General features: G+C 44.5%; 1 protein-coding gene across 1 annotated transcript in view; it reads right to left on the reverse strand.

Annotated features, from left to right (window-relative positions):
• EIF2S3 (eukaryotic translation initiation factor 2 subunit gamma) overlaps window positions 1-23,395 on the reverse strand; it is a 301,635-nt gene that overhangs the window by 213,174 nt on the left and 65,066 nt on the right. The gene's annotated exons all lie outside the window — the stretch shown is intronic.

Here is a 23,395-nt window from a genome sequence, read left to right on the forward strand (position 1 = left end):
GTGCAGTTCAGGCTGAGCGGCTACTAGGTGGCCCCCAAAAGGGGGTTTAGTCACTTTGATCCAGTCTTCTAAGATACTTTGAGCATACCAAATAAACTGCAATCACTGAGGGTCTCCTTATTACTTGGGTAGTCTTCCCAAATTAGTTTAACGTCCTTCTGTTAAATTTTTACAACGCTGTATGGGAGTCGGGATGCCAAACTGGGATCTGCTTTTCAGCGTTGCATACACTGAAGTGTACCATTGGAGATGTGTCCCATGGAATTTTGTGCTGTTGTATCAGGAGACTTTAATGCGAAGAGAGGGGGGTACTGTACTGTTGTGAACCCCTTTGAGCCTGACCATAGGGCATATGTATCTGAGGGAATACAGGATGCATGGGAAAGGTCCCTTATTAAGGGACTACTAAACTTGGGTCTGCTGAATATACACAATCAGGAAGGGGTGGGTGATTTTCAGGTCCCAACTTTTGTTGCCGGGTTAATAATCGATTATATCTGTGTGTCCCCAGCGTTGAAAAACTTGGTCCTGTCTGGTGAGGTGGTAGAGCAGCAAATTAGTGACCATAACCCTCTTAAGATCCTTTTTAACTTTCCACTTAATATATGTAAACCGGTGGTTGGCGGGCCGGCTGGCTTGAGAATAAAAGATCAGGGAAGGAGAGTTGGACGGAGACAAGCTAACATCCCGCAAACAGTGGCGAGGGCTGAGTGCCAAAATTTAAAGTTGATAATGGGGACCGTCCCGGGCCAAATCCCACCTACCAGGGGATGTTATGGGTGCCATGCTCAGTGTTAAAGGAGCCATTAAAGATTGTATGACCACTGTTGTAAAGCCCTTTGCTAAGCAACAGGGGGGTTGGTTTAGTAAGCCCTGCAATGATGCGAGGAAATCCCTGCAGAAGGCACTAAAGGCACAGCCGAGAGACAAGGCCCATGTAAGTAAAGCGTGAGCTCATTATAAATCTGTTTTGAAGGGAAGGAAAGAGCAGCTTAAGGAGCAGGTATGGGAGGACTTGGAACGTGCATCACGCACCAAGGACCCAAGTCTGTTCTGGAAAATTTTAAATAGGGGCACCTTTGAGACAGAAACATCGGAAGGGTTGGGCTGTAATATCACCTGAGTTCTGGGTGAGCCATTTTCGTAGGATGTTTCTGGGAGGCACTAAAGGGGAGGAAATGAATGAGATGTATGGTCACACCCCAAATCTGCCTATCAGGTTTACACTCAATGAGGTGATGGAGGCTAAGCAGGGTAGTGCCAATGACAAGGCACTGGGCCCTGATGCCATTCCCATGGATCTATATAAATGTTGCCCTCAGCTGTGGGCACCTATTTTGCTAAATGTTTTAAATGCAGCAGTTAGTGCAGCAATCCCTACTTCTTGGAAATCAGTGGGTATTGTCCCGGTCTATAAAAAGGGAAATCGTAGTGACCCAAACTCCTACCGCCCAATTTCACTCCTTGACTCCTCATCGAAAATTCTGGGTCGAATTGTGTTAAGGCGTATCGAGGATTGGATGAGTGAAAATAAGGTACTGAGCAGGGTGCAGTATGGTTTTAAAGAAGGGCTTGGAACTCAAGAGCAACATTTAAATTTGCTCATGCTGATTGGTAAATATACACAGGCAAAGAAGGGTACCCTGTATCTGGCTTTTATGGATCTTAGTTGTGCTTTAGACAAAGTGAATCGAAGTAGGTTATGGCAAAAGTTAACCCTGATGGGTTTGGAACCCAAAATTGTGGATTTGCTCCTCTATCTTCACTCAGGAAGAAATGCAACTGTGAGGTGTGGGTTGAAAGGGGAATGCACGGAATCTTTCGGACTATGCAGGGGTGTTAGACCGGAGGGGTGTGTTTTGGCCCCCACCCTTTTTCTTTTGTACACAAATGGGCTGTATGATTTTTTAGTGGGAACATGTAAGGATGTCCCCAAAATAAATGGAAAGAGTGTCCCGGTCCTGATCTATGCAGATCTTATGGCCCGAACAGTGAATGGTCTCCGCGAGGTGGTTACAGCGTACGGAAACTTAATGTCTGACCTAAACTTAGAGATTAATAGTAGTAAATCACATTTTATGGTTTGTGGTAAACCTCTGAGTAGGGTGGGTGTGCTGAAGATTAACAACCAATCAATAAGCCACGTACAGGAATTCCCCTACTTAGGGTTAACTTTTGATGATAAGGGAACTTGGAAACCCTGTATCTCTAGGAGATGTGTGCGTTTTAATGCCAAGGTATGAGCCAACTTTGAGTTTGCCTCAAGAGTGGGTAATAAACCGATAAAGCCCCTGCTGGAAGTCTACAGGTGGAAATGTCTTCCAGTTCTAATGCATGATGCATCACTTTGGGGCTACTCTGCTAGTAGGGCACCTATGACAGAGAAAAATCCCTTTTGTAGAAGGCTGTTAGGGGTGGGACAAAACACCTCCGCCTTTTGCACACATGTAGATTTTGATTTTTTAGAGGATGCTATTAAGATTGTTCCCCTTTTGTTAAGGATCTCTATCTGGTCAAACAAGTGTGCTACCCTTAATAGAGAAATCCTGCGTGTCTATATGACATATGATCACATGCTGGATATTCTCTTGTTGACATATATAAGATAAGCTGCTATATCCCTTGGTCGCCCAGATATGTTCAATGCCCCAGACGGTTTAACACGTTTAGATAAACACTGGGCAAAGGAGAATCTTTGTAATATTTTAGGAGCCAGGAGGGAGGCAGAGGAATTAAGAAAGAAATCGGTGAGGGACTTACAAATGTAAAAAACTTTGGCGGGCCCAGAGATGTACCTCTTGGTGATACAGAACATTTGGGAAAGGACACTCATCTTGCGATTTCAGTTAGGTGTAATCAGAAGCAATTTGTGCTTCCCGCTTGGACAGTTTGACCCAAATTCTATACAAATCGGTCCGTGTGATAGGGTGTCCCTACAGTCTTTGATCCATTTTTACTCTGTATTGTGACTTTCATGCTCCATTTAGGTGTCAATTTTAACTCCGCCTGTTGCAGGAAATGTGCTGTGTGCAGTACCGCCCAGCCTTTTTGTGTTTGTGTGCCAGAGGGTTGGGTCCTTTTTAAAGGGAGCCATAGCCTGGTGGAGTAGCATAAACCCCTTGTAATCTTCAATCTTCTTCCTAGGTGTAAAGAAATGGCTCCCTGTTGCAGTTACCCCCCCACTTTTTGCCTGATACTGATGCTGACTTGACTGAGAAGTGTGCTGGGACCCTGCTAACCAGGCCCCAGCACCAGTGTTCCTTCACCTAAAATGTACCATTGTATCCACAATTGGCACGCCCTGGCATTCAGATAAGTCCCTTGTAACTGGTACTTCTAGTACCAAGGGCCCTGATGCCAAGGAAGGTCTCTAAGGGCTGCAGCATGTATTATGCCACCCTAGAGACCCCTCACTCAGCACAGACACACTGCTTACAAGCCTGTGTGTGCTGGTGAGAACAAAATGAGTAAGTCGACATGGCACTCCCCTCAGGGTGCCATGCCAGCCTCTCACTGCCTATGCAGTATAGGTAAGACACCCCTCTAGCAGGCCTTACAGCCCTAAGGCAGGGTGCACTATACCATAGGTGAGGGTACCAGTGCATGAGCACTGTGCCCCTACAGTGTCTAAGCAAAACCTTAGACATTGTAAGTGCAGGGTAGCCATAAGAGTATATGGTCTGGGAGTCTGTCAAACACGAACTCCACAGCACCATAATGGCTACACTGAAAACTGGGAAGTTTGGTATCAAACTTCTCAGCACAATAAATGCACACTGATGCCAGTGTACATTTTATTGTAAAATACACCACAGAGGGCACCTTAGAGGTGCCCCCTGAAACTTAACCGACTGTCTGTGTAGGCTGACTAGTTCCAGCAGCCTGCCACACCAGAGACATGTTGCTGGCCCCATGGGGAGAGTGCCTTTGTCACTCTGAGGCCAGTAACAAAGCCTGCACTGGGTGGAGATGCTAACACCTCCCCCAGGCAGGAGCTGTGACACCTGGCGGTGAGCCTCAAAGGCTCACCCCTTTGTCACAGCCCAGCAGGGCACTCCAGCTTAGTGGAGTTGCCCGCCCCCTCCGGCCACGGCCCCCACTTTTGGCGGCAAGGCTGGAGGGAACAAAGAAAGCAACAAGGAGGAGTCACTGGCCAGTCAGGACAGCCCCTAAGGTGTCCTGAGCTGAGGTGACTCTGACTTTTAGAAATCCTCCATCTTGCAGATGGAGGATTCCCCCAATAGGGTTAGGATTGAGACCCCCTCCCCTTGGGAGGAGGCACAAAGAGGGTGTACCCACCCTCAGGGCTAGTAGCCATTGGCTACTAACCCCCCAGACCTAAACACGCCCTTAAATTTAGTATTTAAGGGCTACCCTGAACCCTAGAAAATCAGATTCCTGCAACTACAAGAAGAAGGACTGCCTAGCTGAAAACCCCTGCAGAGGAAGACCAGAAGACGACAACTGCCTTGGCTCCAGAAACTCACCGGCCTGTCTCCTGCCTTCCAAAGATCCTGCTCCAGCGACGCCTTCCAAAGGGACCAGCGACCTCGACATCCTCTGAGGACTGCCCCTGCTTCGAAAAGACAAGAAACTCCCGAGGACAGCGGACCTGCTCCAAGAAAAGCTGCAACTTTGTTTCCAGCAACTTTAAAGAACCCTGCAAGCTCCCCGCAAGAAGCGTGAGACTTGCAACACTGCACCCGGCGACCCCGACTCGGCTGGTGGAGACCCAACACCTCAGGAGGGACCCCAGGACTACTCTGATACTGTGAGTACCAAAACCTGTCCCCCCTGAGCCCCCACAGCGCCGCCTGCAGAGGGAATCCCGAGGCTTCCCCTGACCGCGACTCTTTGAACCTAAAGTCCCGACGCCTGGGAGAGACCCTGCACCCGCAGCCCCCAGGACCTGAAGGACCGGACTTTCACTGGAGAAGTGACCCCCAGGAGTCCCTCTCCCTTGTCCAAGTGGAGGTTTCCCCGAGGAACCCCCCCCTTGCCTGCCTGCAGCGCTGAAGAGATCCCGAGATCTCTCATAGACTAACATTGCGAACCCGACGCTTGTTTCTACACTGCACCCGGCCGCCCCCGCGCTGCTGAGGGTGAAATTTCTGTGTGGACTTGTGTCCCCCCCGGTGCCCTACAAAACCCCCCTGGTCTGCCCTCCGAAGACGCGGGTACTTACCTGCAAGCAGACCGGAACCGGGGCACCCCCCTTCTCTCCATTCTAGCCTATGTGTTTTGGGCACCACTTTGAACTCTGCACCTGACCGGCCCTGAGCTGCTGGTGTGGTGACTTTGGGGTTGCTCTGAACCCCCAACGGTGGGCTACCTTGGACCAAGAACTAAGCCCTGTAAGTGCCTTACTTACCTGGTTAATCTAACAAATACTTACCTCCCCTAGGAACTGTGAAAATTGCACTAAGTGTCCACTTTTAAAACAGCTATTTGTGAATAACTTGAAAAGTATACATGCAATTTTGATGATTTGAAGTTCCTAAAGTACTTACCTGCAATACCTTTCGAATGAGATATTACATGTAGAATTTGAACCTGTGGTTCTTAAAATAAACTAAGAAAAGATATTTTTCTATAACAAAACCTATTGGCTGGATTTGTCTCTGAGTGTGTGTACCTCATTTATTGTCTATGTGTATGTACAACAAATGCTTAACACTACTCCTTGGATAAGCCTATTGCTCGACCACACTACCACAAAATAGAGCATTAGTATTATCTATTTTTACCACTATTTTACCTCTAAGGGGAACCCTTGGACTCTGTGCATGCTATTCCTTACTTTGAAATAGCACATACAGAGCCAACTTCCTACACTAGGTTTTTATTTATTGAATTTAGTATGAGAAATTATACTTAGATGTATTTTATGTTTTGTAAATATGTGAGTTTTAATCTGTTCTGTTAATTATATGATATGTATTTGTTTTTATGGTTGGATCCATCTAACCGAATAAAGAGAAAAAAAAAAAAGGTTTGTTTATTTTCCATTGGAATTTAACAACCAAGTGCTTTACTTTGTAAAACACCCTATTCCTGAAACTGTTAAATCCTAAAAAATATATATATATATATCAGTAGTTTATTTACAAAACACGAAAAATAAAATAAAAACAGAGACAGTATTAACAAGCATTTGCAATGCAATGGGTCTTTCATTTGCTAGAGTTAGAGCTATGAGAGTTATAAACTCCTAACCAGACTTTTCTTGCCACATAACTTGAAAATCATAACTATAAGTTTCACATAAGCAAGACGATTCACAACGCCACACCACTATGAGCATCAGCGATATGGAGAGGCACAAAAGGAAAAAGAAGTTTGCTCGCAGTCAAACTTATCAGTAAAAGTGCAATTACCCCTGTAACAGGGGTGACAGCCAAGGCGGTAATAAAACCTCTCCAAGGAGGGACAAATGTAAACCATTTACCAATGTCATCAAATGATTTTTGAAGGGAAAGCCCACGAACGAGTGATAGTGATGGGCGTGAGGTGAGCATTGTTTAAAGCCGAGATATATACCAACACGTCGGAAAAGCAGTGCACGTGTGCTAATATGCTTCACCTAAAAAGCAATTCAGGCTAAAACACATATACAACACAAGCAAAAGTTCTAAGCAAAACAACATGAGTTGCAAGTCACAATTGAAGTTGTTTATAAGCAAATCAAATCATACACAGCTTAAGGTTAGGGCACAGGCACGGACATCTGGTTAGCAGGCCTCAGTGCACTCTGAGTAAAAAAAAAAAGAAAAAAAAAAAAACAGAAGCATCAGTCCAAAACGTTAGAGCTATTTCTGACATAGCAGTGTGTGTGATGTCGCTTCCTTCCAACGTGGCGAGCGCAGGTCGCTGCAGATGGTGGAGCCAGCCATTTCCGTGTGCTATTAGTGCCCAGTGTAGCCCAGGCAGCAGAGATTTTGACCCCGGTGTGCGCACAGCCAGGCATGGCCCAGGCGGTGCGGTAAGGGCAGCGAGCGCCTTACTGTCCGGGTGCGAATGGAGCAACTGCAGAGCGAGGGGAAGGCACCGGAGGAGGAGGTTGGGGCGGTGGGAGGCAGGAGCCCGGCAACCACAGCCCCGCCGCACCCATGCATAAGGGCAAAAAGACCAAGAACATGTTCCTGACCTGGGCCCTGGAGAAGATCCTTGCAGACAAGGAGGTGAAGAAGGCGCGCCACTCCCAGCTGTGGAAAGCCTGCGAGGTGGCGCTAGGTTAACACCAGGTGCCAGATTTACAATGTGCAAGGTGCGCAAGGACCATATAAGTGTACCATCACTACTGAAGTTAATTGTAGTGACAAGAAAAAGACTGTAATTAGTATCTGCTTCTCCATTTCCTCGATTGCTCAGGACGCCGGGACGCTGGTTGTGCTGCACAGAGGCCCTTGAGACATTGAGCCCGGGGTGGGCTTGCGCACATCACACTGAGCGGGACGTGCCAGGGCGCGTGGCCGGGCAAAGACAGGCCCTTCTTCGCCCGATAGAGGCCGGGCTGGGCTAATCCCGGTCTGTGAGCAGCAAGTATAGAGGACTTTCACCTGGTACTTAAGGATCTATACACCATCTTATTAGCTGCCTGTAATGGGGAAACGGAAAGCCACTGATATTGCTGCCCCTCTGAGCGGTATAAAAAATTGAAAAAAGATCAAGTAAGTACAGGAACCACTAAAGACTGGAGTCCTCTTCATGCCATTTACATTATTTGAAGAGGTCGAGGCCATATTCAAAAGTAATTCTCATTCGTCGCCTACTACTGTAGTAGTGGAGTGCCCAATAAGGAGAAAATACTTGAAATGTTCAAGCGGCAAGAGGATACAAGCTGTTTGTATTCCTGCTGAGACTAGTATGACTAAGGATCCTCACGTCCCAGGGGAAATCCCTCATACACTCCGTTGGTACCATCTTGTAGCGACTTGGGAACTTTGGCATGTCAGAGGGACGCTTTACCCACCGGTGCTGACATTTTACCCCTCCCATTAAGCCCAGTTGTTAGGGTGGTTCCCAATATGTTGTGTTCAAATCGATTTGAGCCACTGACAGAGGTTGAAAGTCATCCGGTTTGCACAATATATCCTGCATCAGGAGCTGTTACTGATATTAATACTTCAACTTCCTCTCCTTCTGTTCATTAAGCAAAGGAATTGATTTAGCTCCTGTTCTCCAGAAAATCGATGATATAAAAGCCGTGGTGTTATTATTAATGGGAATTATGAAGGAGAATATAATGCAGTTATAGATGTCAGCAGCCACTTGGGGAGACAAGAGGGTGGGAGTATTGTTCCGTCAAGGTCAGGACCGGAAATCGACACCTTTCCCCAAGTGACAGTTCTGCCCTCACCCCTAGACAATCAAACTACATCTAGCATTGGGGATAGTCAGTCAGTACCTGCAAATGCAAGGTGGAAGCATAATCAAGTTTCCAATTTAAGGAACCACCAGGGATTTCATGCTCATGCTTCTGTTCAGTCATATGTTATTAATGATGGGCCAAGGAGAGAGGATATCCTTTGGCTCCTTGGTAGGAAGGCTACCTCCACTATACCTTCTGCCCATTTTCCCCAATCTCACATTGATACAAATTTTCAGTATGATCAGAGTTTGGGAATGGGACGTAATGACCGTACAATGTATACGATTGATGTGCCCAAGTTATTGCCAGGTGCTTTTGAGAATCATGAGTCTTTGATCAACAAAGCCATTCATTGGCTACGTACCCGACGCAATTGTCTCTCAGTTATTCGCTCGGATATCCTTAAGGTGGAAAGATGCAGCATTTCGGGGTCAAATTAGGATTTTATTTCAGTTTGTTTTTCCAATAGGGCTTTGGTGGTGCAATTAATGGATTTTGAAGCATGTACACAAAATTTAAGGTGTTCGAGAGGGATTGGTATTAGCCTTGCCCTTCATCCTCCTTGTACTCGTTCTATAAGGAACTCTATTCCCACTACAGTTTGTCAATCACATGTGGAACTAAAAACCCCTCTTACATCAACAGTTACTGGATGACTAAATGTTGTTCAGGAAGTGCCTCCGGGGGCATCTAAAGGGGGTTATACACTCTGAGGGGACTGTTATTCCTATTGTTGGTTCTGAGTTGTCTAAGGCTGAGATATTGTTAATGTCATGGAACTTAGCAGGACTAGGTAGGAAATGGGGAGATTTAGAGTGGATTACCTATATTAATTGTCAAGATGTTTTTTTGTTTTTTTTTCAGGAAACCTGGGCTGAGGAACCGATTTATATACAAGGGTTTACGTCATATAGCATTCCTGCCTAACCCCCAGAGAAGGGCTTAGGTCGCGCAAAAGGAGGTTAATTGATGTTAATAAATAAGAAGTTACATTGTGACCATTCGCCACTAAAAAGAGATTCAGTGGACATACTGGGAGTTCAACTCACATTTCATCAGGATTTCAAGATTATTTTAATGTTTATGCCCGTTTGGTATCTCGGGGATCTGAGTCTCAGACATTATGCCAATTGTTTGAATTTTTTTATTCTTTGCACCCATCGATTTTGCTAGTTATAGGAGGTGATCTGAACTGTACTTTTGAACCCTCTATTTTGAATAATGGGTTAACTGATGAAGAAGATGAATTGTGGGGAATCCCGCAATTAATGAATACTACCCAGTGTACTAGTTCCTGTGTGGCCTCTCAGTTGGCTACAGTAGGTTTAAAATACGGACTTAGGGCCTGCAACGGACGTACGTCTTCAGATTTAAATATGGCACCCACATTCAAAAGAGGTATTTCTTCCAGTACTATGGACTACTTCCAATTGGATGTTAGGTTGTGGCCTTTATTAAAAGACATGAAGGTGGAATCTCGTTGCAAGAGCGACCATAATCCCTTGCTTCTTACCTTGTGTGGAGATGTATTTAGGAGATCTTTACACATTCAACGTACAGTGGTCCTTACTCCACTGTTGAGTAATAATCATACAAGAGTTTGTTGGCCGAAGGTATTGTCCAACCCCTATTTAATAACTGGGATTTATAATGCTTTTATCAATGAGATAGTTTATGAAGAATATGAAGTCAGCAATATTCCCATCCTTAGCATCCATAAATCACTGTTGAAGAAACTGCAGAGTTTCTTCTATAAAAACATCTCTTCTAAATCTTTAGTTCCTAACACAATGGCTACTAATGTATGGTTTAATGAGGATTGTGTAAAGGATAAGTTGGCGTTAAAAACTGCAATCATGAATGGTTCCCTGGGGGAGATTCGCTCAACTAGATGCATATATAAAAAGGCCACAATGCACGCGAAAAAGCTATGGGAAGATTCTGTCTGGTAGGATTTGCTTGTTGTAATTAAATTAAATAAGAATACATTATTGTGGGAGCTATTATCCAAAAGACAGAGGGAATAAGAGCAGCATTAGGAATCATATACAATCTGAGACTTGGGTGATTCATTTCACCCAACTTTATGCTGCTCCCCTGTAAGGAAATGCCTCCTTGGCATGGTTACCCCCTGACTTTTTGCCTTTGCTGATACTAAGTTTTGATTTGAAAGTGTGCCGAGGCCTGCTAACCAGGCCCCAGCACCAGTGTTCTTTCCCTAACCTGTACTTTTGTTTCCACAATTGGCACACCCTGGCATCCAGGTAAGTCCCTTGTAACTGGTACCCCTAGTACCAAGGGCCCTGATGCCAGGGAAGGTCTCTAAGGGCTGCAGCATGTCTTATGCCACCCTGGGGACCCCTCACTCAGCACAGACACACTGCTTGCCAGCTTGTGTGTGCTGGTGAGGACAAAACAAGTAAGTCGACATGGCACTCCCCTCAGGGTGCCATGCCAACCTCACACTGCCTATGAAGTATAGATAAGTCACCCCTCTAGCAGGCCTTACAGCCCTAAGGCAGGGTGCACTATGCCATAGGTGAGGGGATAAGTGCTTGAGCACTATGCCCCTACAGTGTCTAAGCAAAACCTTAGACATTGTAAGTGTAGGGTAGCCATAAGAGTATATGGTCTGGGAGTCTGTCAAGCACGAACTCCACAGCACCATAATGGCTACACTGAAAACTGTGAAGTTTGGTATCAAACTTCTCAGCACAATAAATGCACACTAATGCCAGTGTACATTTTATTATAACATACACCCCAGAGGGCACCTTAGAGGTGCCCCCTGAAACCTTAACCAACTTTCCGTGTAGGCTGACTAGTTTTAGCAGCCTGCCACACACCAGACATGTTGCTGGCCACATGGGGAGGAGTGCCTTTGTCACTCTGTGGCTAGTAACAAAGCCTGTACTGGGTGGAGATGCTTATCACCTCCCCCTGCAGGAGCTGTAACACCTGGCGGTGAGCCTCAAAGGCTCACCCCCTTTGTTACAGCACCCCAGGGCACTCCAGCTTGTGGAGTTGCCCGCCCCCTCCGGCCACGGCCCCACTTTTGGCGGCAAGGCCGGAGGAGATAATGAGAAAAACAAGGAGGAGTCACTGGCCAGTCAGGACAGCCCCTAAGGTGTCCTGAGCTGAGGTGACTGATTTTAGAAATCCTCCATCTTGCAGATGGAGGATTCCCCCAATAGGATTAGGGATGTGCCCCCCTCCCCTCAGGGAGGAGGCACAAAGAGGGTGTAGCAAACCCTCAGGGCTAGTAGCCACTGGCTACTAACCCCCCAGACCTAAACACACCCCTAAATTCAGTATTAGGGGCTCCCCAGAACCTAGGAACTCAGATTCCTGCAACCTAAGAAGAAGAGGACTGCTGAGCTGAAAAACCCTGCAGAGAAGATGGAGACACCAACTGCCTTGGCCACAGCTCTACAGACACTGCTCCAGCGACGCTTTCCACAGGGCCAGCGACCTCTGAAGCCTCAGGGGACTGCCCTGCATCTAGAAGGACCAAGAACTCCCGAGGACAGTGGCTCTGTTCACCAAAGATTGCAACTTTGCAACCAAGAAGCAACGTTGAAATAACATGCGTTTCCAGCTGGAAGCTTGAGACTTGGCACTCTGCACCAGACGCACCCGGCTCAACTTGTGGGGAACAATCACTTCAGGGAGGACTCCCCGGCGACTGCGAGACCGTGAGTAGCCAGAGTTGACCCCCCTGAGCCCCCACAGCGACACCTGCAGAGGGAATCCCGAGGCACCCCCTGACCGCCACTGCCTGCTTCAAAGACCCGACACCTGGTAAAGGCACTGCATCCGCAGCCCCCAGGACCTGAAGGATCCGACCTCCAGTGCAGGAGCGACCCCCAGGTGGCCCTCTCCCTTGCCCAGGTGGTGACTACCCCGAGGAGCCCCCCCCCTTGCCTGCATCGCTGAAGAGACCCCTTGGGCTCCCATTGCTTTCTATTGAAAACCCAACGCTTGTTTGCACACTGCACCCGGCTGCCCCCGTGCTGCTGAGGGTGTACTTTCTGTGTGGACTTGTGTCCCCCCCGGTGCCCTACAAAACCCCCCTGGTCTGCCCTCCGAAGACGCGGGTACTTACCTGCTGGCAGACTGGAACCGGGGCACCCCTTTCTCCATTGAAGCCTATGCGTTCTGGGCACCACTTTGACCTCTGCACCTGACCGGCCCTGAGCTGCTGGTGTGGTAACTTTGGGGTTTCTCTGAACCCCCAACGGTGGGCTACCTTGGACCCAAACTTGAACGCCGTAGGTGGTTTACTTACCTGCAAAAACTAACAAACACTTACCTCCCCCAGGAACTGTTGAAAATTGCACTGTGTCTAGTTTTAAAATAGCTATATGTCAATTATGTGAAAACTGTATATGCTATTTTGCTAATTCAAAGTTCCTAAAGTACCTACCTGAAATACCTTTCATTTGAAGTATTATTTGTAAATCTTGAACCTGTGGTTCTTAAAATAAACTAAGAAAATATATTTTTCTATACAAAAACCTATTGGCCTGGAATTGTCTCTGAGTGTGTGTTCCTCATTTATTGCCTGTGTGTGTACAACAAATGCTTAACACTACCCTTTGATAAGCCTACTGCTCGACCACACTACCACAAAATAGAGCATTAGAAATATCTCTTTTTGCCACTATCTTACCTCTAAGGGGAACCCTTGGACTCTGTGCATACTATTCCATCTTTGAAATAGTGCATACAGAGCCAACTTCCTACATCCCCCTAACTCACCAAACAGTAGCTTTTGTGATCCAGCCCCCTCACCACCACCTACTTCTAGCTGTTGTTTTGACCTACCTTGCCAGGATACTCATACTCCAGCAGACTGTATTTTCTTCTCTTTAGAGGAAATATTAGGTGCAATTAATTCCCTAAAATCAGGCAAGGCCCCTGGACCAGATAAGATACTGGGAGATTTATATAAATCGGAACCAATTATTTGGCCCTGGTATATAAATCTGCTCTCAAATAAAATTGCTACAGGTGGTGCAATTCCGAGTACTTGGAAAGGTGCTGAAATAATTCCAATTTATAAAAAAGGAAACGCAAACTTGCCTGTTAATTATAGACCTATTAGTCTTATTGATAATTTACAGAAAATCTTTGCCACACAACTTCTGGAGAGACTCATGAATTGGGCACAAGATCATCAGGTTTTTTTTACCATTGCAGGCGCGGTTTCGTCCCAAAACCAGTACAATAGATCAGGTATTTAGATCAGTGCTTCTATATTGGAAGTATGTAGTCCTTGCCAAGCAACCCTTATATGTTGTTTCTGTGGACCTACGATCAGCCTTTGATCTGGTCTCGAGAGAGAAGCTACGGGAAGTACTACTTAGGCTGAAAATTCCATTTAATATAGTTGATCTTCTACGGTGGCTACATGAGAATACTTATGCACAAATGAGGTGGGGAGACCAAGGAGAGTTCACAGAAAAAAATCCCTATTCAGAGGGGTGTTCACCAAGGTTGTGTTATGGCTCCCGCTTTTATTTACTCTATTTATTAATGAGGTGGTACCAATATTGCTTTCTTTCCAAAATGACACCACAACATTGAATGCTCAAAAGATCCCTATTTTACTTTTTGCCGATGATTCACTCCTTATTTCTAAGACTCCGATGGGTCTTCCAATTCTTGTTGATCGATTTAAATCTTTTTGTATGGATTATGGTTTGGAGTTGAATGCTAACAAAACTAAGTTAATGGTGTTTGGCCCAGGTTCTCGTGGGAGATGCACCATTAACTTGGATAGGTCTTCATTATCTCGGGTTACCTCTATAGATTATTTAGGTGTGAGGATATCAAGTAATTTGCAATGGGAGGATTAGATTGGCCAGAGTGTGGGGCTTCTTCAGAATAGAGCAGCCGCTATCTTGCATTTTTATAAAAGTCGTGTACCTAAAGCCGTTTCTCCTGCTATTAAAATTTATCTGGCTAGGGCGCAGTGAGCAGCCAGCTGCCTATGGTGCTGAAATATGGGGATTTTCTGATTGTAAAAGATTATCTGTGGGAGAAAACAATTTTGCTAGGGCCGTAATTGATTGCCCACGTAGTACCCCTTTAATACCACTGCTTTTGGATCTTTGGTTCAAACGTATAATGGATATGATAATCTTAAAATCTCTACTCTACCGGGTAAGGATTTGGACTTCTCCCGAACTTGCTATATACAGGGACTCTTTTTGTGATCTTTCAAAGAGACCAAATGTGACTTCCATTCCATGGGTCAAACATGTGTCAAATTGGTTTCACATTCTGGGACTGAAAAGCTTGGAAAAAACTCTCAACTCCGTTTTGAAAACAACTTATTGGTCCTATGTAAGAACGGAGTTAATCCGTAGCAAATCCAATGGTCGTTTCACTAACCCTTTTATGGACTTTAAGTGGGTTTCCCAGTTTGAACCATATCTTGATCTTGTATCTGATCTACGGGGGAAGGGGTTGTATTCACATTTCCATTTTGGGAATCTACCGCTGTTATCTTTATCAAGTAGTTGGGGGTCTACTCCATTATCTGACTTATGTCCTTTATGTAATGGCAGCTCAAAAACGGTGGAGCATTTTATGTTTTTTTTTTTTTGCCCCGCCTACTCTATCCCACGATCAAAATGGATTTGTACTATCTGTCGAGCCTTGGGCCTGAACCAGTGTTGTACAGCAATGAGGATTTTAAGGAGCGACACTTCTAAACCTTTGATTGTGGCAGTTAGCAAGTTCCTTGTGGCTGCATGGTATATACGAAGTAGTTTTTTAAAATAGTAGCTTTTTATGACTAATTTTAAATATACAGTATTCTTAAACATTTTATGCTTATGATTATATTTTATAAGATGGTTATATAATGTTATATTTTTCCTTTTTCTATATCTTCTTGAATTTTAATTGTATTATGATGATGCTTTGATGGTTATGTTGACCGAATAAAGCTTGTGTTGATGATGATAGGAGGTAACCATAAAAAATAAGCATTGGCAGAGCCAATAGGTTTTACCTCAGCGAACTCTTGTTTTGTCAATGTTTTTTTGATATGTTACACAGCAGCACTAGCTATTGTGCAGCATGTCTTACAGCTAACAAAAAAGCAGTAAGGCGCTGTCAATGTATAGACATGTTGCACAGCGCCATTAATTGCTGTACAACATGCTTTAAAAAGCTTTTTATAAAGCTATGACGCGGACAGCGTTGACCATCTCATACTGCTTTTTTTTTTTTTTTTTTTTCTTTACTTCAAGACATGCTGCATAGTTGCTAGCACTGCTATGTAACATGTCTAAAAAACACAAACAAAACAATTTCTGAGGTGAAACCTAAAGGCTTTGTCAACGCTTGTTTGTGAAAGCTGACGCTTAGTTTTCTGCATTGGGCATCTACTGCAAGCAAAAGACAAATATGGGATAAGCAGGAGAAGAAAAAGATGAAAAAAGCATCACAAATTGATAAAGCAAAAAGCTGCAAGAAGAAGGGAAAGGAGCAGGAAGTGGATATAAATGGAATAAAAAGGTGCCACGTAACTGTAGAATTCTGCTACCTCAAACCACATGCCATCTCTCCCAAGCTAAAAATCAGCGCTCTGTGTAGACTTACGGCTGGGCCTGGGAAAGGCACACCTTCGCTTTACTTGTAAGCAGTGCTTATTTGAGCCGGTGCGGGGCACCAGCACTTCCTTTTCAGGGCAGGAACTTATATTTGTGCATCACTTTGAGCAAAACACACAAATATGGGATAGGTAGGGAAATAGACGAAACAGTGTCACAAATTGAGAAAGCAAAAAGCTGCAAAAAGAAGGTAAAGGAGCAGGAAGTGGATATAAATGGATTAAAAAGCCTCAAGATAACTTTAGAATTACACTACCTCAGCATTCAATCATCACACATTTAAATGTCTTTGTTCAAGACCAGCATCTGTTTGTATAAGGGAAAAAAAAGGAAAGAGGAAAGAAAACAGGGTGGCTGGGTGTTTAAACAGCAAGGTGCTATCATGTGACAACGAGAATCACTCCTAGATACTATAAAATGCTTCAAGTAAAAGAAAAATAAATTGAGATTCCGTCTCTAAAGCGCCAGAGAGAGAGAGAAAGAGAGAAAGAAAGATAAGGAGCTTGACTGACTCCCTAAAGTGCCATCACTGCAACCTCACGGGAAGTAATCCTTAAATGGCCTAACGCTCTGTGATCCTTGTCAACATACTTGATTTCACTGCATCTCCGCCATCAGTGGTGCATAAAAACATAATTATTAAGTGCTATATAAAACAAGCAACAACGTGGGAGGGGTGGTGGGGACTTGCAGACGCAAACAGGAAACTCATGGACAGGCATGAGGTGCTAGGGGACGGCAGCGTGTGCTGCATCAGAAGAAAAAAGTAGTGCAACAGAAACTAATTAAATGGCCAGAAGTGAACGGATGCATGTAACCGGGTCACTCCGCAAGGCATATCAAAAGAGCCTTAAAGCGGGACAAATGTAAAGCATTTACTAACTAAATGAAGGGATTTTTTTAAAAGCAGGCCCAGGAAAGAATGAAAGTGATGGCCATTAAATGGGCATGGTTAAAGCAGACAGCATACATTACAACACGCTGAAAAGCAGACCCTGCACTCAAATTGTCTAAGGTTTGTAAGTTAGCGGTTTCCTCAAAACCCCTAATATCAGTCTCATATGCAGCAGCACAGAGGCCTTCGGAATGAAATATTTGGATCGAGGTGGAAAGTGGCTTATTTCCCTGTCTGGTGGCAAAACTGCAAATAGAAGAAATAGATCAGGTCCTGGAGGTTTTTTTTAATGAGCTAAAGCAGTAGACCAAGAGCCCTTTTGGTCAAAGTGAACTCCCAGGTACAAACCACCATATACTTGCAAGGTTTCTTTGCCAGCAATACAATACTGGCAGGATTTGCTGGATTTTGGGCCGGCCACCATAATAGGAGACTTTACAGAAGTAATTGACAGGTCCAGAGAAATCATAGAAGCTTCAAAGGAGTGCAGTAGATGCTTTATGCCAAGTGGTGTGCAGGGTGACAAGACTTCATCATTGGCATAAAGATGTGCTGGGATCGGTCTACCACAAGCTGTGGGCAGATCTTGAACACCTTGAAAGGCAGATTCAAGCTGATTAATATGGAGTAAATCAAAAGGTAAATAAAATGCAGCCTGTCTGACCCCCACCCCTCCTTAACCTCAAAATTCACTATGAACTGGCCATTCTTTCCACGTCTTACAACAGCAGCCATGTCCTTGTGAAGGTGTCTTAAAAAAGGTAAATGTCAACATCCACTCTGATTAAGATGCAACAAAGACCAGCGTTGGGCTCTGTTGACACGATTGAACGCGGATGAAAGATCCATGAAGGCCATGTGTAAGGAATTCCCACTTTGCTACAACACATTTAATAAACAATAAATGTAAATTCAAGCACTAGTTAAAAGTGCTCCATTTAGGTCTAAGACCAAACTGTAAATCATATATAATCCAGTTTTTTTCTGGCCAGGAAGTTAATCTTGTCCGAATCGCCCAACCCACGACCTTCACTACTGTTTTGATTAAAGAGATGGGGCGACAGCAGCGAGGTTACCCTTAATCTCACTTTTCAAAAATAGGCCCAATGACAGTTTAAAACCATGAGCTAGACAAACCTTGTCTAACTGCAGCGTTTAAAACCTGTTTAAACAATGGGGCCCATAAAGTGTGCTCTAACAGAAATAATCAGCATTCACCCCATCCGGTCCTGAAGGCTAAAAAGGGCCTCCTGTACCTTGTCCAGGTCAAACACAATATTAGAAACGCCCAAGACCTGCTCAGTGTGGGGCTAGTAGCCGGAGTTGTAGACCCAATCAAAGTGTTTGAGCCAGCATGCCAGAAGAACGTGGGAGCAGTCAAAATTCCCATCGGCCATAGTGAACACAGATGATTCACAGTTACTCACCAAAGTGTGCTCTGAAATAGGGCTCAAGCCTGCAAGAACTTATCCCAGGCGTCCTCTGTCAAGAACCTTTTCCTATCTTTTAGGGCCTTTCCGGTAAGATAGTCGCCGCAAGGCAACCAAAGCTTTATCCCTAGGTTGAGGTCTCAATGCTTTTTCTAAATCCATGTGCACACGGGAGCACCTATTATCAAACCAGCAAGGGAGTGGGGTGAGTTTCAATCCTTAGGACAGAATTCACTGAGCGACAAACCGGTCAGACGGTGACAAGGATATCATCTTCACAGGTCTCCCTTCCAGAGGCACTTATCAAATGCCCTGGAACGTAAAACTATTACATTTCTGAGGAGGGTCTCAGGATTATGCTTGCTAACTTTAGCCCTTATGCCCCCGAGCTAAGGGTAAAATGGCTACCGTGCTGAGATTAGAAATACAAAGACCATTATCTCTGAGCACAAAATTAGAATTAGCCCAGCCTAATGAGCCTATGTGCTATAACCGTAAAGTGTTTAGTAAGTGCCACAGGACAGAGGAAATAAAAATATTATCAATTATTGTGACCAATCCTCTCTCAAAGAGGGACAACGTACTGAGGACTTGGTTTATGGCAAAGCGTATGGTGAAGATTAAAGTCATTTTAAAAAGTGTTCAGATAATTTCCTTCCAATGAGTGGAAAATATAAGGAGTGGACAACAGGGCATATTTGCTCTCTAACCCAAATGGGCGCCCTGGCTCCTCACAGGTGTTTATATTAAAGTCACCAGTTATGATCAAGGGAATAAATAAGAATATGATATTTCTATTACGAGTAAAACAGCGCAAAGAGCCATCAGATGTTTAGTCCTATCACAGGACAAAGGAGAATTATATAAATTGATGAGCACCACAATTAATTTTGGGAAATGGTAGGCTATCAGCTAAAATATGTTGTGAGCCCGTGACCAGCTGGGAAATTTCACAAACCAGTTTCTAAGAAACCAGAGTAATTAGGCCCCATTTTTCTCGGCCAAATAACGAGACCGTGCTAGTGAAAAGAAAGAAGTAAAACCATTTAAATAAAAGAAAACAATCAGCGACCCAGGTTTACTGAATACAGATAATATTAAAATGCCTGATAAAACTGAGCTAAATACTACTGTGTTTCTTTGAGTTTAAGCCTGCGATGTTTCACCCAAGAATGTCAATGGCAAAATCAGTATGCCCTCTGACATTAGACTCTGGAAGCTAGGGAGCAGAGTATGCTCAGAGGGGAGGACAGTCTATCTTTACAGTCCAATGAGCCTAGGGGCTCAAACTAATTAAATTTAGAGATATTAAAAACCTGTCTTGAGTTTTGATCTATAACCGGCCATAACCCCAGCCTAGAGGGGAATAAAGTCGGAGCGTGCAAGGTTGGAAGATAAACATAAAAGCCTAATGGGCACACAAATAGATGAAATAGCAGCAGATCCCTGAAAGACATGAGAGCAAAATACCATCCATCTCAGGTGTGTCTAAGTTAATTACCACACAGTCCCCATCAAAGACCTTCTGGCCTGCGTCCACCCAATCACCTGCTCCAACCATCTTGACATGATTGAATAAAAAAAGGTTATCCCTCATCCGCACATTGCCTCAGTGTACGGCTTTATTAACTGTTGTGTGAATTCATGAAACCCCACCTTTAACCGACGAACATTAGCCAGGACTCCAATGTATGGTGTTGCATCAGGGAGCAGTGAAAGTATATGAAGCTGTGTACCTGATTTGGCGCCAACAATTAGGGCAAGACGGTCTGTCGGTAGACTGTCTGTTAGGGAGACCAGAAGGAGCAGACTGAGAAGACAGATTGCAGTCCAAAAAAGTAGATTTACAAGCTGTAAAAGACGATAGCCTGTGGAGCTGCTGGGGTGGTTCCTGGGCACTTAACACAACATTGGTAGGATTTTGAGCCAAAGCTGCCAGGTCTCTAGCTCTCTGATAACTAGATAGACAAGTGATTTGTGTTGTAGGACCACTTGGCGCATGCAAGACAGTGTTGCTTTCAGACCAGACCTTCATTCCCCTTGGTACCCAAAGTCTCAATATGATCTCTCAACCCTTTAAGGGTAATGTCAATAGAAGAAAGTCTTTGATAAATATGCTCCAAAGAAGTCTTCAAGAGGAATTTCACTTTGGCTAATAACCCAGACAAGAGTGCACCCATGTGCAGGGTGGAGAAAGCAGAGGAAGCCCCACGGCTTCCAAGTCTGTTGGCGCTGGGGTAGTATACCAAGTACTATCCACTTCGCCATACTTGTGACCTGGTTTGCAAGTACTTGTGTCACACCTTTGGCTGAGATTGCGCCTTTCTTTCTTTTCCCAGTGGGTCAGGTCTGGACTGATAGTAAATCCTTGGACAGAAGGTGACTGGTTGCAGCAACTGACAATGTTGAGACTGTGTCTACGAGAACGGAGGACAGAACAGAATTGATGTTAGTAGAGGCCATTGCAGATCGACAGTTGGCCATAAGATCAACAGTGGGGGGCCTAGCCGAAGTGTTAAAATTAAGACAAAGTTCCTCCTCAACAGGGGCTAATTTGTCCCTTATGGCCCTAACAGCTGAAGTAAGAATAGAAATTATCAAGGAATTTTTATGTTTACTTGGAATAGCACAATCTGGAGCAAAGGGAGAGTTTTCTCCTTTCCTCCACAGTATTGCCAGAAATGAGACGAGAAAGATGGGGCCCATCCTAGCCTCGTACAGGTACAGATGGCCCACTCTTGGCCCAAGCACATCCGACTTGCTGGAAGCCACTTCGCGCTTTATAGCGCTCCTCGTGTCAATTCCTTCACCTCAGACCACTGGGAATTATGGTGATGTAGTCCTGCCCCAACAGCACCAGCACAAATTGTCCCGCTTTTAGGAAGCCGCTTCACAGTATAGCACACTCCCCCTCACACACAGCCCCACATTCGCCAATAATCACAATCAATCTGCTGAGGTGACAAAGAGGTCTGGGCGTGGAGTGGATGTATGGGGGAGGGGAATTGGGAGGCAGGGGAGGGAGTGGCAAACGCTGTATAGTTCTAATCTCCACTGGTCTTCTAAGGTGATGGAGTCTTGCCCCAACAGCAACAATAATAAGTTTCCCACTTGCAGGAAGATGCTTCATTCTATATTGTGCCCCCCAACCCATGGCCCCACCTTTACCTCAGCAGACTAGGTGGGATTATGGGCGATGTAGTACTGCCCCAACAGCACCAGGTGAAAGTGTCCCCTGCTTGTCATGTTAAGGCCAACCTTATACAAGGAGTTCAATGCTTTACTACTGGAGTTGATAGGAAGCTCTGGTAGACAGAGTGGCGCTCAAAACAACTAAGCTCCAAACAGGGGAAGCAGGTCTGGCAATGAGCTTAACTATCTTGTGTCCCAAATTTAATGGGCTTGTAAAAAGATAGTAGGGCCAGTCATCAAGAAATCTAGTTCTTAGGCAAAGCAGTTGGGAAAGAAATCAAAAGTATACTCTCCCTATGGACAGCAAGGTTCACTTAAGTAATCCCAAAACTCATCCACATCGCTCCTTATTGCTGGGTTAGGTGCACCATGAAGACGATACATCAGGTGCATATGAACCTAATTAACTGTTATAATACAATGGCCAAAAAGTGTTGGGGGAAAAGAAGTGGACAATGGCAAAAGTGTGGACAGTGCATGACCTTTCTGAGAAGGTCACAAGAAATTATCAACGTAGGTTCTGGACATTTTTCTTCATTTTCATGTATACCCAGAGCAATGCACTTAATTTGGCACTGCGTCTCAGAAGAGCCTTTAACCCATGTTGCACTTCGGAACAAGCTTACAACTAGCGATGAGAGAAGACAGATCAGTAAGCGACACCAAACAAAAGCTCTTACAACATAAATGGGAGGAATAGTTGGGTTGGAAACTCCCAGGATTGGGTAGAACATACCCCGGCATTCTCACAATGTATTCCATATGCAGTAGTTTTTTTGCAGGTTTCATACAATAAGGAATTCCCCGATGGCCAAAGAATTATGTCTATGGATTACTGGGTCTTATGCTGAGAAATAAAAAAAAATAAAAAATAAAAAAAAAAAAATCTAAAACAGTTATTGATCGGACCATGCTGCTTGTGAAGCACTTGAGCTCACTCAAATGCAAATCACAAGGTCCCTGTTAGCTCAAAGAGTTCTCAAAATGGGCCGAAACTGAAAACAGAGTGCTTGAGAGAGAAAAATAAGAAGGGGGCAAGAAAGACAAAATTGGGTAGCTGAATGGGAGGCAATCAGAGGACAGGCAGCTCTAAACATGGATAGTGACCAAAAGGAGTTGGAAGCAAAATGCTAAGATCCAGTCATCTGAAAATTCCACAGAGTAAGACACAGAAACAGGAAGCATTCAAGAAAGTATCAGCCTTGGTGCCACAATGTAAACTGATAACACAACGATGGCACTATTTATTACCAACGATCAGATACACACACCATTATCTACAGATTAAATGGAATGTTAACATCCGGTAACTTAAGGGAAACAGGCAATAGAAATGACAAACTCAAAATCAGAGGGTTGTTTCTCTTCTCTTGCCGTTCTTAGTATGCAATATTGTAACAAGACTAATGTATACTGAACATAATGTCACTGTTGGAATGGACAACAAGGTACATACTTAAATTAACCTTATCAAATATATAGTAATTGTTCTACAGCTAAGTCAATCAAGATATATATTTTTTTTAATGGCATCTATACCACCCCCTAACATAATCATTTGACATCGACTTATTGACATTACTGGTCTTTATACTGATTTCTACTCGGAGAAAGTAGCTGTGGCTGCTAGGTAACAATTAGGCATCAGTAAGTGCGTCCATGAAGATATGAGTGCAGAGTTGAGAAGATGTATACAGTGTTGGGCAACGGGGGATGAATTAGCATGATTACACAAGACTTAATGCAGACAATTCTTTGCAGAAGCCTATGACGCAATGAAATGCTGTAAAGTACTCTGACGCCCTCGGCCTTCCCAGCTTCCCAATTTCAAGCCCAATTTTTACTTCCTGCTGGCTGAATGAAGAAGTGAGTTAGAGGG

This window comes from Pleurodeles waltl, chromosome 8 (genome assembly GCF_031143425.1).
Source record: "Pleurodeles waltl isolate 20211129_DDA chromosome 8, aPleWal1.hap1.20221129, whole genome shotgun sequence".
NCBI lineage: Eukaryota > Metazoa > Chordata > Amphibia > Caudata > Salamandridae > Pleurodeles > Pleurodeles waltl.